This window comes from Dipodomys spectabilis, unplaced genomic scaffold (assembly GCF_019054845.1).
Source record: "Dipodomys spectabilis isolate Male_0828 unplaced genomic scaffold, ASM1905484v1 ptg000418l, whole genome shotgun sequence".
NCBI classification, from domain to species: domain Eukaryota; kingdom Metazoa; phylum Chordata; class Mammalia; order Rodentia; family Heteromyidae; genus Dipodomys; species Dipodomys spectabilis.
The window spans coordinates 99,750-115,939 of NW_024871095.1; the positions used below are offsets into that span (position 1 = coordinate 99,750).

Genomic DNA, 16,190 nt, shown 5'->3' on the forward strand with positions numbered 1-16,190 from the left:
AACACTACTTTCCTTCAAATCTGACATGTTTGGGATTTTAACACAACACTTTCCCCACTAGATAGATCAACTCGGGAAAAACTCAACAAAGAAACCACAGATCTAGAGGGTTCCAGGAAGATGGCAGAGGAGAAGCTGGAGTCGAAACAAGCTCTTGCATAGAAAGCAGTTTTAGAGTTCCAGTGAACAGTCCTAAGCCAGAGAATCACACCAAGTGTGCCATCACAGGACAGAGAATCAGGCCAGAGAGGGAAAATCCAGGCAGGGAGACACATCTGAGCTCTTGCTAGCAGCCGCTGCAGCCCCGGCAGCGGTTGTGGCGGCAGCGATCACAGGCGCCATACCTGAATCACAGAGAGAACAGGACGAAGGAGCCAGACGCAGCGGACGAGTGGATTCTACTCAACACCAACAAGAACCTACAAGGACCAGACATCTTCATCCTGCAGTTCGCAGACCAGAGACGACCCAGGAACCAAGACTCGCCATGAGTAGAAGCCGGATGTCCTCACTCCTTCTCAGGGAGCAGAGGAGGAAGGCCACCCCTCCACCCCACCAGTACTGGAGATCTCCATCTTGTATACTGACAAAGCTCGGCGGAGCTGCTAGCTCCAAATCAAGCCTTGGAATAAAATGAGTCATTTAGCAGGTCACAACAACTTAACGACTGCGTCACCTGCCAGACTCAGCTCCACCCAAGGAAAAGTCACACAGCTTGGGCACCAGCCCTAGGAGTGGTTTTCTTCACTGAGTAATCAGAGCCAGAGGCTGCCCCTCCTTCTAGCAACCTCGACAATCGATTGAAATTCAGTAAACAGAAACCCTGAGAATGTTTCCAGGCTGGGCTCTGTGAGTTTTTCACAAACTAGCCCTCGGGAAAAGCTACTATTTGTTGAAAGGCCTCAACTCTACCCAGAACCTAGCCTCATCACTGCATCTCCCTCTTTTGCGATACTCAAAGCAGATCTGCCTCCCATTGAACTAGCCTGGGAAGAGGATCACAAAATCCTGGGTAAAGCAGAGCATTTTTGTGCCTGTTCCAACAAACTGACTTAAGAAACCAACCAAGCCACAGGACCACAAGCAGACGAGAGACTCCAACAAGAGGCTGGTTAAGGACACAAGGAAGATACAGGATTTTTCCCACCCCTCCCCAAAAAATCAAAGAACAACTTCTTCTTCTTCTTCTTCTTCTTCTTCTTCTTCTTCTTCTTCTTCTTCTTCTTCTTCTTCTTCTTCTTCTTCTTCTTCTTCTTCTTCTTCTTCTTCTTCTTCTTCTTCTTCTTCTTCTTCTTCTTCTTCTTCTTCTTCTTCTTCTTCTTCTTCTTCTTCTTCTTCTTCTTCTTCTTCTTCTTCTTCTTCTTCTTCTTCTTCTTCTTCTTCTTCTTCTTCTTCTTCTTCTTCTTCTTCTTCTTCTTCTTCTTCTTCTTCTTCTTCCTCTTCCTCTTCTTCCTCTTCCTCTTCCTCTTCCTCTTCTTCCTCTTCTTCTTCTTCCTCTTCCTCTTCTTCCTCTTCTTCCTCCTCCTCCTCCTCCTCTTCCTCCTCCTCCTCCTCCTCCTCCTCCTCCTCCTCCTCCTCCTCCTTCTCCTCCTCCTCCTTCTTCTTCTTCTTCTTCTTCTTCTTCTTCTTCTTCTTCTTCTTTTCTTCTTCTTCTTCTTTACCTTATATAAATTTTTTTTCTTTTATAAAACTTTTTTACACTTTAATTTTTGCCTTTTTTGAAAATTTTTTTCCAGTAATTCTTTTTTCTCTTCTAATTTTTATTTTAGTGATACGTGAGTGTGCGTTTTTCTTTCTTTCTTTTTTGTTTTCTTTCTCTTTTTTTCTTTTTTAATTATCTTTTTTTTTTTTGTTTAGCTCTACTGAACTTCTGGTCTTTTTTTCTTCCTTCCTTAACCTTTTCACCTTTTCCTCTCTTTCGTTCTTCTTTATGTGATTTAATTCTTGTCCTGCACAATCTCAAATAAACCCGAAGTTAACTATTAGACCCTATCCCCCATTGTGTACACACTTAATCCACAAATTTATTACTCAATTCAAAACCTCTGAGACTTAAATTCCTTAATAGCAGTACTACCTCTTTATACCTATATAATATTTTAAGCATTTTTATTTTTAAGTTTTTCACATCTCCTTTATACCCCTCCCCTTCACTCAATATATTCATGTTCTTCTCTAAATAGATTGTTTTATTTCTGCATACTATTATTGATTTTTACTTTTCTATTTTAACTGGTTTCTTTTCTTCTCCCTTTCAGTTTCTTCTTTTTTTCTGTCTCTCTACTTTCATTCTACCCAACCTATTTCCTGCTTTGAGATTAGGGCTTAGTTAACTCTCCCTGTGCCTCCCCACACCAATCTATTCCTATTTTTTACCCACATCTCTCCCTAACCCTAATAATTTCTGTTTTTCCAAATTCTTCTTTGCGGTTCATAGTCAATTAACATATGGTTGTTTGATGTTGAATAGATATATCTGTTGAACTAGATTGTATATGTAGACTATTGACTGTGCAAATTCAGATTTTGGTTGATGCTTGCCTTAAGAGAGTGTTCTAGCACAAAACAGGTGCTATTTACATCTCAAATGGGCAGAGTAAGCCGGAAAAACACAAGAAAAACGGCAAATCTGGGTATCTCAATTCCCAATCTTGATAAGCAGGAGACAGAAAAGATAATGAAAAATCCAGAGGAGAGTTCCCAAATAGCTCTACAAACACTGCTGGCAAACATGATAAATGAAAAGATTGAAAGCATACAAAGGACCCTGCATGAGCATGAAAGGGAGAGAGAGGAGGCAATCCAAAAGTTTATTCAGGAATATCATAAGCGTGAGGAAGCTACTCAAAAACTGATAGAGGATTTGTGTGAGCAGCTTGAGAATACTCAATGAGAAAGGCAAGAATGAAGTGAGCAGGCTGAGAACACTCAAAGAGAATTCCCATGAACGGGAGGAAGCTAATCAAAGAGGAATACAGGAATTGAGAGATCAGGAAGAGAATACACAAAGATCAGTAAAGGCATTCATGGAATCCAGTAACAAAGAGCTGAAGGAAGTCAGGGAGACCACAAAGGGAATGCTGAATGGAACCCAACAGAAGGAATGTGAATCCAAGGAAACCATAACCAATCAACTAAGTGATCTGAGAATAAACACTGAACACCAAATTAAGGAAATAAACAAGTTCATACAAGATCTAAAACAAAGCTTCAACAAAGAATTTGAAGCCATCAAAGCTGACCAATTAGAAGGAAAAGAGATAAAAACAAAGTAGAATGTCTTGACAGCACGTTATACCATGCAGAAGATTGAATCTCAGGGATTGAAGACAGCCTAGATATTATAGAGAAAGAACATACAACCATCCAAGACAAGTCCAAGAAATATGGTAGATCTATCCAACACTTGGAAGAAAACATCAGAAGGTTTAATCTAAGGATAATGGGTGTAGAGGAGCACCTAGAAACAGAAGTTAATGGTCTAGGAAATTTTTTAACAGGATCCTAGCAGAGAACTTCCCAAACATGCAAAAAGATAGGCCTATTTAGATACAAGAAGCTTTTAGAACCCCAAATAGACCAGACCAGAATAGGACATCACACTGTCACATTATAATCCACACAGGATCAACTCAGACCAAGGAAAAGATCCTTAAAGCTGTCAAGGAGAAAAGATTAATCACTTATAAAGGGAAACCAATTAGAATCACCTCAGATTTCTCAGCAGAGACAATCAAAGCAAGAACCTGGAATGATGTATGCCATGCCCTAAAAACAAACAACTATCAACCAAGAATTCTGTAACCAGTAAATTCTCCTTCATAACTGAAGGCCAAATAAAAACCTTACATAGCAAAGAAAATATGAAACAATACATCTCCACCAAACCAGCCCTACAAAACATTCTTAAAGATGTCCTACACATAGAAAACCAACAAGACCCCAATAAAGGCCAAGTAACTGCACCCAAACTGAGAATCCAAGAACCATAGGAAGAACCCAGATTTCGCAGCTCCCAAGAAGGTGGATAACAAGGCAGGAACTCCCAAATACGTCTCAGTCCTATCTCTCAAGATTAACGGAGTTAACTCTCCAATTAAGCGACATAGACTGTCTAGTTGGATTAAAAAACAAGACCCTTCTATTTTCTACCTTTAGGAATCACATCTTGCCCAGAAAATCAAACACATTTTCAATGTTAAAGGCTAGAACAAAATCTACCAAGCTAACGTCCCCCATAAACAGGCAAGAGTTGCATTCCTAATATCAGATAAAATAGACTTCAAATTAAAATTCGTGAGAAGAGATAAAGAAGGTCGCTTCAAACTAATTAATGGATCTCTCCTTCAGGAGGATATTCCAATTCTCAATATATATTCGCCAATTAAAGGAGCACCGAAATTTATCAAAGACACACTACTTTCCCTCAAATCCCACATAGATCCAAAGACATTAATTGTTGGGGATTTTAACAAACCACTCTCCCCACTAGATAGATCAACTCGGCAAAAACTCAACAGAGAAACCGCAGATCTAAACAGCTGCATAGATCAACTAGATTTAACAGACATCTACCGAACATTTCACCCAGCAGCATCAGAATACACGTTTTTCTCAGCAGCACATGGAACATTTTCTAAAATAGACCACATTTTAGGCCATAAAGCAAACTTGTCTAAATTCAGAAACATTGAAGTTATACCTTGCATTCTCTCTGACCACAAGGGAATATAATTAGAACTCAAGACCAAAATCCACCAAAGAAAGTCCGGTATCACATGGAGGCTGAACAACACACTGTTGAATCCCGAGTGGGTCATGGAAGAGATTAGAACGGAAATTCAAATGTTCATGCTATTCAACAAAAATGAACACACAAATTACCAGCTCCTCTGAGACACAGCAAAGGCAGTACTCAGAGGCAATTTTATAGCTCTGAGCTCCTACATCAACAAATTGGAGAGATCTGAAACCAAAAATTTAATCACACATCTAAACCTCCTTGAAAAAGAGCAGCAAGATAAACCCCAATCCAGTAGAGAGAAATAATTAAAATTAAATCAGAACTGAATGAATTAGAATCCAAGGAAACTATAGAAAGAATCAACAAAGCAAAGAGTTGGTTCTTGGAAAAAATTAACAAAATTGACAGACCCTTACCGAATCTTATCAGAAAAAGAAGAGAACACACCCAAATAAATAAACTCAGAGATGAGAATGGAAACATCACCACGGAAACAACCAAGATTCAGAACATTATAAGGGAATACTTCTCAAAACTTTATGCTAATAAGTTTGAGAACTTGGCAGAAATGCACCTTATCCTAGCAAATATTGACATGCCAAAACTAAACCAAGATGAGTTAAACCATCTTAACAGGCCCATATCAAGCACTGAAATAGAAACAGCAATAAGAAGCCTCCCAGCTAAGAAAAGTCTAGGACCAGATGGTTTTACAGCGGAATTTTACAAGGCCTTCAAAGCAGAGCTCACACCAACACTGCTCTCTCAATTTCTTTATTACTCTTTTATTAGCTTCCTCACATTACGCGATTCCTGCTGCTCTCTTTGAGTATTTTTAGCCTGCTCACACCATTCCTGACTTTCTCTTTTTCTGTTCTTGGCCAGCTCCCCCAATTCCTGTCTATCTCTTTGACTGGTCTCAGCCTGCTCATGCCATTCCTTTATTTCTCTTTGTGTGTTCTCAAGCTGCTCAAGCAATTCTTGTATCAATCTTTGAGTAGCTTCCTCACGCTCATGATATTCCTGTATTGAACTTTGGTTTGCCTCATCTCTCTCCCTATCATGTACATTCAGAGTCCTTTGCAGGTTTTCAATCTTTTCATTGCCCATGTTTACCAGTAGTGTTTGTAGAGCTTTCTGGGAATTCTCCAATGTATTATTAATTATCTGTTCTGTCCCCCGAGTATCATGAGTGGGATTAGGGTACCCGGACTTGCCATTTTTCCTGTGTTTTTACGGCTTGCCCTGCCCTTTTGGGATGAACGTAACACCAGTTTTGTGCTAGAACACTATCTTAAGGTAAACATCAAACAAAGTCTGTAGATGCACCATCAAAAGTCTGAAGATACACTCTAGTTCAACAGATATATCTATTCAACATCAAACAACTATGTATTAATGGACTACGAACCACAAAGAAGAATTTGGCAAACCAGAAATTATCAGGTTTAGGGAGAGATATTGGTAAAAATAGGAATACAGGGATGTGGAAAGGCAGAGGGTGAGTTAATTTAACTAAGTGCTAATCTCATAGCGGGAAATAGGTTGAATAGAATGATAGTAGAGAGAGAGAAAAAAAAGATAAAAAGAAAGAAAAAATGAGACAAGAAAAAAATAGAAGAACAAATATTAAAAATTAAAAAGTGAAACACTTAAAAACTTAAAAATTATGCAAAATACAAACATAATATTCAAAGAAGAATTTGTATAGGATAAGATAAAGGTAGGGATAGAAAGGAGACGGCAAAAACGTAAAAATAGAAATGCTTAAAATATTATATACATATAAAGAAGTAGTAATGGTATTAAGGAATTTAAGTCTAAAGGTTTTGAATTAAGTAATGAATTTCTGGATTAAGTATGTACACAATGGGTGATAAGGTCTAATAATCGACTATGGGTATATCTGAGGATGAGCAGAATAGCAATTAAGTCATGTTAAGAAGAACAAAAGAGAAGAAAAGGTGAAAAGAATGAGAAGGAAAGAAAAAAAAGGATCAAAAGGTCAGTAGAGCTAAACAAAAAAAATTATAAAAAGAAAAAAAAAACAAAACAAGAAAAAAAAGCACACACACTTATACCCCGAAAATAAAAATTATAAGAGGAAGAAAAAATTTTAATAGAAAACAAATTTTTTTAATGTTAAAAATTAAAATTTAAAAAAAGCTTTTGGAAAATTTTTTTATAAAATACTAAAAAGAGTTCTTTGATTTTTTTGGGGGGATGGGAAGATCCTGTATCTTGTGTCATTAACCAGTCTCTAGTTGGTGTCTGGTCTGTTTGTGGTGTTTGATTTTCCTGTGGCTTGGTTGGTTTCTTAAGTCGGTTAGTTTGAGCAGGCAGAAAAATGCTCTGCTTTACCTAGGGTTTTGTGATCCTCCTCCCATGCTGGTTCAATGGGAGGGAGATCTGCTGTGAGTATCACAAAAGTGGGAGATGGAGGTTTCCTCTAGTTTGGAGATGCTGTGATGAGGCTAGGTTCTGGATAGAGTTGAGGCCTTTCAGCAAACAGTAGCTTTTCCCTGAGGGACTAGCTTGTGAGGCACTCACAGAGCCCAGCCTAGAGCCTTTCTCAGGGTTTAAGTTTACTGAATTTCAATTGATATTCAAGGCTGCTGTAGGGAGGGGCAGCCTCTAGTTCTGTTTATCCAGTGAAGAAATCCACACTCCTGGGGCTGGTGGAGCTTGCTTGGCCCAGGCTGGGTGACTTTTCTCTAGGTAGAGCTGAGTCTAGCAGGTCAGGTTAGGTTCCTGTGACCTGCTAAATGTCTCTTGTTTTCTTCCAAGGCCTGAGTTGGAGCTAGCAGCTCAGCCAGGCCTTTGTCAGTATCAAAGATGGAGATCTCTGGTAGTGGGGGGAAGGGGTGGCCTTCCCTCCTTTGCTCCCTGAGGAGGAATGAGGATGTCAGGCTTCTACTCACACCGAGTCTTGGTTCCTGGGTTTCCCCTTGTCTGTGAACTGCAGGATGATGATGTCTGCTTCTTGTCAGTTCTTGCTGGGTTGAGTAGAATCCGCTCAACCGCCACCGAATTCACTTACATTATTTTATTCTATTTCATTTACTTTCATAAAAACAGGGTTTTCATAAAATGATGCATAAAAAAGCCTATATACCCACTTACTTCTTCAGATCTTAACAATATTTATTTCAGAAATGTCTTTAGCTCTATAGTCAATAAACTGAAATAATACTAAAATATTCAAAGGCTTTTCAGAATTTGCAAGACTCGCTCTGGGTTGTTATTTATATTCGAAAAGATATTCGAAAAGCCTTATTTGTTAAAGTTGTGATAGTTACTCCCATAAAAAAGCCATTAGTGAAGATCCCATTGCATGTACAAAACAACTTCAAATGCATCCACAATCTGGAGGTGACACATGCTTTTTGTTTGTTTGTTTTTGAAAGGTATATCTAACAAGCATATCCACAATACTGATTTTCAGTCAATATGATGAGATATTCAAACCTAATAAATACAGGGTTGATTATCTTAGTTACAAAGAAAGTTATTTTCAACAGAAATCCGGAAAGAGTTTATCATGGAGTAACACCTGTTTGGTCAAGTCAGTCAAACTCACTCCATGAGTATATCTTAAAAGTATAACCAATTTAAGAAGTCAAATACATATTTTGTACTGACAGTCATCTTACAAAAATAACTTACTACCTAATTATATCTGTATCTTCTTACCTAACATATAATAAGAGCTGAAAGTAGTCTCTTTTATGTAACTTAATGTTGTATATGCTTTGATTATGATGATGTTATTATTTGACAAATAAAATGTACAGAAGGGTGGCTCCACAGAAATGACATGACAGAACACTGATAAATAAATACATTGCAACACAGTTAGGTCTCTTCAGCCTCACACGGTCCACATTGGCAAACAACATTGCAACAGCACACGCACACATATACACATACACACATGTGTGAACATGTACACACATACTTGCATGCTAAATTCAGGGTTTAGTACAAAAAAGTACAAATAAAATATTAGTGATTAGGACAAACGTTAATTTGCCTTATTACAAAATAATACATAATCCATTTACCATGGGTGTTACATTTTACTTCCCTCACCACATGTGTCCATTTAATTTATTTTAATTCATTCATTCATTCATTTGTTTGGTGCTAATACCAGGCTTGAACTCAGGGCCTGGCTCTGTCCCAGAATTTGTTGATTTTTTTGTTTTAGATTTTTCAAGCCTAGAATTTTACTGCTTGTCCCACAGCTCCATTTCTAGCTTTTGCTGGTTACTTTCAAATCAGAATCTAATGGACTTTTTTTTTTTTGCGTGGTCTGTTTTCAAACCACAATCCTCAGATTTCATCTTCCTGATTAGCAAGGATAAACACATGAGCCACTAGTGTGGCTTCTAGTTTTTCCTCTATAGCTATCTAATGCACATACTTAGATAGTAATTTAAAACTTAGAGTATAGAAGAAAGTTGTACAGTGATGATATTGTCCTGTCAGAAATTTAAGCTAGTAAATTTCTTCTTAAAACCATTAACAAAATGCCATGATATAATATAAGGGAACTCACTATTGAACATATGAGTTTTAAGAGCTTTCTAATAGATCCATTATTTGTTACCCAACATCTGTATAATGCAGTAGTAAAATTGAAGTCCTTTGTAGGAATACTTAATTACCTTGTTTTTAAAGACACTTGTTTTCATCTAAAAAAGTAGGCCTCTCTATTGTCTTCATGTGATTTTGATGATTGAAGGTGTTTAATGAGAAGTCAAAGTTTATTACTAACCCTTTGCTATCAATTAGCTCTCACCTTTTCTTCTTGGAACATATAATGATAAAAGCAATAGTTCAGAATCAGCAAGCAATAGTTCAGATTCACACTTCCAGTGCAAGTGGATCACCAGTAATTAATCCTTGATACCATTTTCCACAAAGTTTTGTCCCAGATACAATCGGCCTGCCTTCTCTAGCTGCTTTCCTAGCCTGGACCTATTCCTTCACTTTACAGGAAAAGTGTTATTTAACTGATTTCAGTCAGATTTGTTACTAGAATTTTCAGAGATTTAGATTCTTGTCTGTAATTTGGTCAAAGCTATGTCTCTATATGTAGGCTATTAAAAATGTATGTTCTAATTTCAATAAATACATAAATTCTATTTCCATCTCTTGTAAAAAATAAAACTGTTTGCTCTATAAATTGATCAGAGGCATGGATTTTGTGGCTAGCTAGGTCATTGCACATCTGTCTCTCTCTTTTTCTCTCTCTTTCATGGTTCTCATAGATAATATGACTGCTCCATAATTATTCTAATTTATTTTGCTTTTATATTTTTGGTTGCATCATTTCACTTTCTGCTCTGCCATTTCCCAAATCATTTACATAGAAGGCATTATTTCATATTTTCTCATTCCTAGAATAAGCTGCACATGAGGACACCACTGGTCCTCATTTTCAGTCTATACCATTGAATATGGAGGAAAACCTTTCCTCTGCTCTCTATCAATTCCCTACTCTCCAGTTAGTATAATTTCGAAGAGTAAAAATGGAAAAAGAGAAAAAAAATCATGGTGAAATAACAGATGTAGAAATTTCACTGGATTTTTCTGACCAGTTCAACCAACGTGAACTATTGGGGAATACATGTGTACCTCATTCCCACTGGTACTCAATGTCTCTGGTTAGGCAATTCTGATGTAGACAAGGAAAAATTGAAAAAGTGAGGAATGGTAACATTTGCAAAAAAAAATGGAGAAGTATTCAAGCAAATTTTTGTTTGGGCTGCTGAAAATAATTGGCTTACTACAGTACAGAGACTACTTTCCAAAAAGAACACTCATGTGAATACTACGGATGATGATGAGTATACCTCTCTTCATCAAGAAGCCTACAGTGGACACTTTGACATTGTCCATGAATTGGTGGCTCAAGGCAGATATTCACGCAATAACTGTGAATGGCTGGGCACCCCTGCACAGTGCTTATATGTGGAATAATACCAGAGTGGCTTCTTCCTTAGTTCATCATGATGCAGATACCACTGCCCAAACTAAAGTCCTCTTGACCCCCTTGTATCTTGCTGGTTGAAATAGAAATAGCAAAGATATGCTGGATCTCCTTCTATTGAAGCATTATATGAAACCAGGTCTGAAGAACTTGGAAGAAGCTGCATTTGATATTGCCAAAAGGATAAATATGTATCACTACCTCTTTGAAGTTGTGGAAGGCTGTAAAAATTGTTCTCCTAAGTAATAATGGTTTGGTTAAGTTTCTGAAATTTTAAAAATGCCAATCCATCTTTGTGTCCGTACAAAATATTTTCACAATACAAAGCAACGGCAATATCTTACTTTAAAAATTCATGGATTCCATCGTATTTTTCAAGTGAATTGCCTGACGTTGATGTCAAAATATATTCAAGATTTGTTTGTATACATCTATAATGATTTCTGCCGAGTTTGTGATTTTTTAAATCAGAAATCATTTTAACTTATCTGTTGAAATGAGTAGTACAGAAACTAAAGATATTTCTGGTGCTTGTCTGAAAAAAGTATATTTTATAATAATCTGTATTTTGTTTGTACAATGTCCAAAATGTATTTCATTTGTTCCTGGATATAATACTTTGAATTCTACATTGTTTTATGATATATCGGTTCATTATTAAATGTGTTATTTCAGATAGCATTCCCTATAGAAACAGATTAAGATTCCTTTTTATCCTAGGCCTATATAGTATTTTATTTCTTTGGGATAAAATGACAATGATATCTAATTTGAGAAGTTTTGTTAAGATTATGCTATGTAAAGGCCTTTCTAAGTTGAGGATTTAGTACACTGTTGTCAAACTAACTTTCAGATCAATGAATTACATTTATTGTTACATTTGCATTTGTGTAATCAATTTTTTAATAACTGTTTTTAATTTCTTGCATCTGAAGAATGAAAAATATGGAATACTTCACACATTTTCATATCATGCTTGTGCAAGTGCCATGTTAATCTCTATATTGTAATTTGGGTAAACGGGCTGCTGAAGCATGTAGTATCCTGTAAATTTAAGTAGTTAATGATGCAGTCTTTATACAGGCATATATCCTTGATTAACTCTTTGTAACTAGGAAACCTTATTGTTCCTAAAAATGCTATTGATCTTACTTCTCTAAAATTCTGTGTATATTGGAAAAAAACTTATATTGTTTGGTCGATTGCTCACATTTGCAATTTTTTTGTCAATGACTATTTTAAATATTTTTCATTTTAAATTTGAACATACTTTGAAGCCTTTATAGTTAGGTCCAAAGGTGATCCTTTGCAAGTACTTACTTATCAACTGAGTTAGCTTTGTGGAGCTAATGGATTCAAATTAAGCCTTGCTTAAGAGCTACTTGTAAACTTCTGCAGCTTAAAAGTTCCTAAATGAGGTCTTACTGGCACAAATGTCTACCTGACCCTTTACTATTCTTCCATGTAGCAACAGTCCAATCAGAATATCTTACCCTGACAGCCTAGATTTTCTTATTGGAACAAAACTAATCTTAAAAGAGATCATAGAGAGATGAACAGTTAAGATAGAATCGTTTAGACTAGAAGGTATTTTATAAAAAAATAATTGTTTTTATACCTAACATTTCAAAAGTGGCTAAAGCCAAAAAGGTGAAAAAATTTTCACATGCATGATTACTACTAATGTCCTGGCTAGTCTACCATCCAACCAGGAAGGAATTTACACTACTGCCTTTCATTCACCAAATATTTTCATAGTTACAAGAGAAGTCTATATGTTTCTCCTCCATATTAGGCCTTAAATTGGTAATGTTTTAATCACAGTGTTTGCTCTTGCCTCTAGGCTGTAAATCTACAAATGGTAAAGCTTTAGGTCCAACTCTACCAAACACTGAGGTAGAAATAATGGAATAATACATTAAAACACAGTTGCCTTTGATACCCTAACCATAACAAAACATTGCAAAACATGTGCCTTTTTCTTATATTATATATAGTTATATATTTTATATTTATACATGGTGATATTTTATTTCACACATTGAAACTTACTAGAATTAATTGATAATTTGAAAAATAAATAGATATATATTAAAATAAATAGATTGGAATATAAATAATTAGGTTTAGAATATACATATTAGAATATGAAAAGTATCAATGCAATGTCTTCTGTATAAACTTGTGATACGTTCTAAGTGTTCTTGGTCTTCAGAATTCACATTGTAAAAAAAAATGTTATTTTCCTCTAATCTGTAAAGGAATTTACTCTGCTGCTCTGTTATTATTTTAACTCACTGGTTCCAAAATGTTTTTCTCCATATTTCTGAAGCATTCCTACTGATTTTATGCAAATTTTGCTGATACGATGTCTAAAAGGTATTATTCTTCTGCAAGACACACATATCCTAGGATCCCAGGTCTCAGTTATTCGCATCATCAAGTAACAAGGGCAAGACTTCTCATCGAGGCCCATGCAACATGCCCACAGAAAGTAATTGAAAATCCATCTCAATTCCTGACGACACTGGAATTAGCAGTAAGCAATTGTGAAATGCAAGGCAATTTAAAATGAAATATGAGATCACAAAATCTGAAAGAAAGTACAGTAATTCAAACTTTCAATTTACAAATGACCAGCCCATATGAGTGAACAAGATCACAAATGTCACAAATTATTTTTAATACCCCTCTCCTAATAATTACTTAAAAATTTCAGTCCAACGTAAGTAGGCCAAAAAAATAGTTCCTAGAATGATAGATTCATAATTGGTCTACCAAGGTTAGGAAAATTTGACTTACAGGTCAAATATAATTCACAAAAACATTAATTGAGAAGATCGTTAATGCTTCAAAATACTGGTACTTCAGTAAAACTTGGTTCTGTAGTATATAAATGTTATCATTCACAAACAAATGATAACCTATTTTTAATCTCCTGAAAACAGATTCCTATTCAAATAATCTTTTAAAATCATATTCACCAAAGTAACAATTGACAAGTTGATGATAATTAGTGACATTACAATCATTTCAATTTAGGGTGCAAGTTACAATAGAGTTGATTTATTTACCCAGCACTAATGCCAAACAAGTTCAACCATTCATTAAAGTGTAGAAATAGTACCACCCACCTTTTGTGTTGTTCAGTAGGTGCCTTCCAGGAATGTGTTAAATAGATCAACCTCCCATAATTCAAACTCAAACACTAGCTAATAAAGTAAATTTCATCACTTAATAAGGTACATGTTAAAAAATCACAAATAGTTGCCTTATCATATGTTGTTTTATGTTTTCCCTATCTGTATAACATAGTAAGAAATATGACTTAAAGTCATGAATATGAGTACTCATCAGAGATGTGACAAACATAAAATCTGTCTTCTATTTCTCTCATATTCCTCTATAGTAGTAAATCATAGTAGTTTTCTTCTTTTTCCAAAACTTATAGGTAGTAGAAAATATTATCCCATGTAAAATAAAATAATCACAAGCCTTTTTACAAAGCCATTTCTAAAATTTGGTAGTTAGGAATATATTCTAAGCCATTTTTAAACTTTCTTGTTGACTAAAGATTAATCTTCCAAATGGATGAGAATAAAATCATGTCTTGGTGCTTCACGTCTCCAGTCTTGAAAATTGTTATTGCAGATGAATGAATTGTGGAAATATAAACTGACATCAGTTCAAGTATAAGCAGGATTGAAACTCCATGGAATGTATATAAACCTTTCAACTTATTAACAGACAGTTTAACAGAATGACTATCAGGAAGTTGAAACCAGAGAAGAAAGACATAGAATGAATGAAAAATGGAACGAGGGGCAAGTACAGCTAGAATACTCAATGTACACATATGATAAAGGAAGTAGTAAATCTGAAATAAATCTTGGAGAAGGGGTTGGCTGAGAATGATAGAAGGAGTCACTCTGATCCAGGAATATTGGACAATTTGATGGACATATTTATTGTAATACACTTGCACAACCTTTTGAGATTTAGTTTCAAAACACGAAACAAAAACACACAAAAAACACAAACAAACAGCAATCTCTAGAGAGGATGAATATGACGTCTCAAAATTTTAAATAGGTAATGAAGGGTAGTCTTGGGAAAAGCAAGCAAAGTTGTTCTAGGAGGGCAGTTTGGGGTATCAGAGAATTTTGAATAGATTTAAATAGATTGTCTAAAGTTAAGAATCACCAACATCTGCTGTAAATATTTTCTACTGTGGGTTCTCTTTGTCTGCAATGGATACTCCAGTGCTCAGCACGCTTGATAGCTTGTGAAGATAGAATGGAAGAAACAAATCAAGAACCCATTACTCCACTGGAGACAGAAGAGTCCTTTATGTTTTCTCTCCTCTCTCTTCACTACTCTTTCTTCATACTTTTAAGTCAAGTGATTTTGAATTATATCTTTCATTCTTTGTTCTGGCAAAATAATTAGCCAAAATAATTTACTAAATATTATTTGCCATTTTTTTCTACCATGCTGTTTACTTATCCAAGAGAGTCCATTAAACTTCACTCTTGCATTTGGTTGCCACGAAAACCTAACATCTATGTTAATGAGGACAAACTCTAATGTAAAACTTTGTCTCCATAAAACCAGTCCAAGAAGCTGTGATCACAAAAATTTAGCTATACTTTTTTTCTTTTACCTTGAAAGTCTTCTTGTGTCTAAAGGGTCACAAAATAATTACTCCCCCACTTTTTGGTTCAATCACTTCTAACCTAAAAGATATATTTTGCTAACAAGGTGCTTAGAGGATGTATACTCCACTTTAATCTTCTCTCGTAAGACTCTCCTTAGATAACATATCAGGAACAAAGTTATTCTTTCCAAAATTATTTCAATAGATTACATTCTCTTGGTCTTGCTTTTGCTCAACAAGATGTATGGAGAAAAATAGAGTTAAATCACCCATACCTTGCATGACAGTGTCTGTTACAAAGGACAATACTTCTTTGTCCTAGTTCTATGTCCTCCTCATAGTTCTTGCTTGATTTCCAATTAATCATACCTTCTTGGCTGCAAGTCTAGTGAAGCTGAAGGAGTATAAGGCCTCCCCCACTGCTACATCTTCATGGTTTCTCTTTTTAAACTCTTTTATTTGGTTGTGGATTTATGTTCATGTCTTCATTCAATCTGTTCTGCATTGTAGTGAGACAAATATGCTCTGTAAAATCACTTTAGGTAGCAAATATATTAACAAAATCTATATAAAAAAGTTTTGGAATCCCTCTACTGCTGAAGCCAATATGCTTAGCTAGGGCTTCTAAGAACACCTTTTATTACCTTTTCAATTTGCTCAATTCTTTTCTGATCCCAAAACTTTTTGGCTAATGTAATAAGAGAAGTCTTCACTATCTCATGTAAATAAGGATATTATATTTTGTGAGCTATTTAGAAATGTGAAACCATTGGTTTGAGGTATCCAATCAG

The 16,190-nt window shown here is 35.6% G+C and overlaps 1 pseudogene; it reads right to left on the reverse strand.

The window, feature by feature from the left end:
* Window positions 1–11,681: 11,681 nt before the first annotated feature.
* LOC122097235 lies at window positions 11,682–11,778 on the reverse strand (annotated as a pseudogene).
* Window positions 11,779–16,190: the final 4,412 nt, after the last annotated feature.